General features: G+C 43.3%; 1 protein-coding gene across 3 annotated transcripts in view; it reads left to right on the forward strand.

Annotated features, from left to right (window-relative positions):
* LOC143298974 (uncharacterized) overlaps positions 1-2,500 on the forward strand; it is a 93,187-nt gene that overhangs the window by 59,180 nt on the left and 31,507 nt on the right. The gene's annotated exons all lie outside the window — the stretch shown is intronic.

The following is a 2,500-nucleotide window of genomic DNA, read 5'->3' on the forward strand; positions in this document are numbered from 1 at the left end:
GTGTGTGTGTGTGTGTGTGTGTGTCTGTGTGTGTGTGTGTGCGTGCGTGCGTGCGTGCATGTGCGTGTGTGTGTGTGTGTGTGTGTGTGTGCGTGTGTGTGATTTCTTTCGCTCATAGTTGGGCACTTGAATATCAGACTGTTTAAATCGGACACATAATAAGTAATTCGAGATCAAATATAAATTGCATAGGTCTGTTCAGAGAACTGGGAAGAAGACCTCAAGAAACCAGTGCACAGTGCTCATGTCGCCGAAATGTTAACATGGAGGCAAGATTAACATTCTGAAATATCAAGACGTGTTATGCATGAGGATTCAGTTCGATCGAATTCTCTTTAACGCTCGAGGATATTATATATTAAAAGACATTTTTATTAGATATCACACTCACTCACTCACTCACACACACACACACACACACACACACACACACACACACAGACTGTACGACGACGACGACGATGACGCAAAATTAGGCTTTCGTGCGCAATCAGTTTTGTTACTGCTTTTAGTCCGCCAGTGTCTGCAGGAATCGCGAGGAAAAACAACGGCCTTATCTCTGGGAATGCGGTGAACTGTCAAGACCCGATCGGTCCCAGTCAACCGCACGACTGTGACGGCTGGTGTGACACCTCCTTAATAACAAGCTCTGTCTCTCTCTCCTCCAACGGCATGGAGTTGGAGTTTGTTGCGATCGGATGGTTTATAAACAAGGGAATTGAATTAACGGACTTTTTTTTCTCTCAGTTTCTGTGATGGAAATCCTGTTTGCGACGGACGTCGTTTTGGGGAGTTATATTTCTCCCTCGTTTTCTGATACACGTTTCTCTGTCTGTCTCTTTGGGTTTTCTGTCTCTGTCTGGTCGGATTGTCTGTTCATCCTTTCTTATCTGATGTGTTGTATTGTCCGTCTGTTGTCTTATCTGATGTGTTGTCTGGTCTGTCTGTTGTCTTATCTGATGTGTTGTCTTGTCCGTCTGTTGTCTTATCTGTTGTGTTGTCTGGTCTGTCTGTTGTCTTATCTGTTGTGTTGTCCGTCTGTTGTCTTAGCTGTTGTGTTGTCCGGTCTGTCTGTTGTCTTATCTGATGTGTTGTCTTGTCCGTCTGTTGTCTTATCTGATGTGTTGTCCGTCTGTTGTCTTATCTGATGTGTTGTCCGGTCTGTCTGTTGTCTTATCTGATGTGTTGTCCGTCTGTTGTCTTATCTGATGTGTTGTATTGTCCGTCTGTTGTCTTATCTGATGTGTTGTCCGTCTGTTGTCTTAGCTGTTGTGTTGTCCGGTCTGTCTGTTGTCTTATCTGATGTGTTGTCCGTCTGTTGTCTTAGCTGTTGTGTTGTCCGGTCTGTCTGTTGTCTTATCTGATGTGTTGTATTGACCGTCTGTTGTCTTATCTGATGTGTTGTCTTGTCCGTCTGTTGTCTTATCTGATGTGTTGTCCGTCTGTTGTCTTATCTGATGTGTTGTCCGTCTGTTGTCTTATCTGTTGTGTTGTATTGTCCGTCTGTTGTATCTGATATGTTGTCTTGTCCGTCTGTCTGTTGTCTTATCTGATGTGTTGTCCGTCTGTTGTCTTATCTGTTGTGTTGTCCGTCTGTTGTCTTAGCTGTTGTGTTGTCCGGTCTGTCTGTTGTCTTATCTGATGTGTTGTCCGTCTGTTGTCTTATCTGTTGTGTTGTCCGTCTGTTGTCTTATCTGATGTGTTGTATTGTCCGTCTGTTGTCTTATCTGATGTGTTGTCCGTCTGTTGTCTTATCTGATGTGTTGTCTGGTCCGTCTGTTGTCTTATCTGTTGTGTTGTCCGTCTGTTGTCTTATCTGATGTGTTGTCCGTCTGTTGTCTTATCTGATGTGTTGTATTGTCCGTCTGTTGTCTTATCTGATGTGTTGTCCGTCTGTTGTCTTATCTGTTGTGTTGTCTGGTCTGTCTGTTGTCTTATCTGTTGTGTTGTCCGTCTGTTGTCTTATCTGTTGTGTTGTCCGTCTGTTGTCTTAGCTGTTGTGTTGTATTGTCCGTCTGTTGTATCTGATATGTTGTCTTGTCCGTCTGTTGTCTTATCTGTTGTGTTGTCCGTCTGTCTGTTGTCTTATCTGATGTGTTGTCCGTCTGTTGTCTTATCTGTTGTGTTGTCCGTCTGTCTGTTGTCTTATCTGTTGTGTTGTCCGTCTGTTGTCTTATCTGTTGTGTTGTCCGTCTGTTGTCTTATCTGTTGTGTTGTCTGGTCTGTCTGTTGTCTTATCTGTTGTGTTGTCCGTCTGTTGTCTTATCTGTTGTGTTGTCTGGTCTGTCTGTTGTCTTATCTGTTGTGTTGTCCGTCTGTTGTCTTATCTGATGTGTTGTCCGTCTGTTGTCTTATCTGATGTGTTGTCCGTCTGTTGTCTTATCTGTTGTGTTGTCCGTCTGTTGTCTTATCTGTTGTGATGTATTGTCCGTGTGCTGTCTTATCTGATATCTTTTTCAGTATTGTCCTGTTTGATATCGTGTTTCATTTGAAGTTTTGG

The sequence above is a fragment of the Babylonia areolata genome, chromosome 24, assembly GCF_041734735.1.
Source record: "Babylonia areolata isolate BAREFJ2019XMU chromosome 24, ASM4173473v1, whole genome shotgun sequence".
Classification (NCBI taxonomy): domain Eukaryota; kingdom Metazoa; phylum Mollusca; class Gastropoda; order Neogastropoda; family Buccinidae; genus Babylonia; species Babylonia areolata.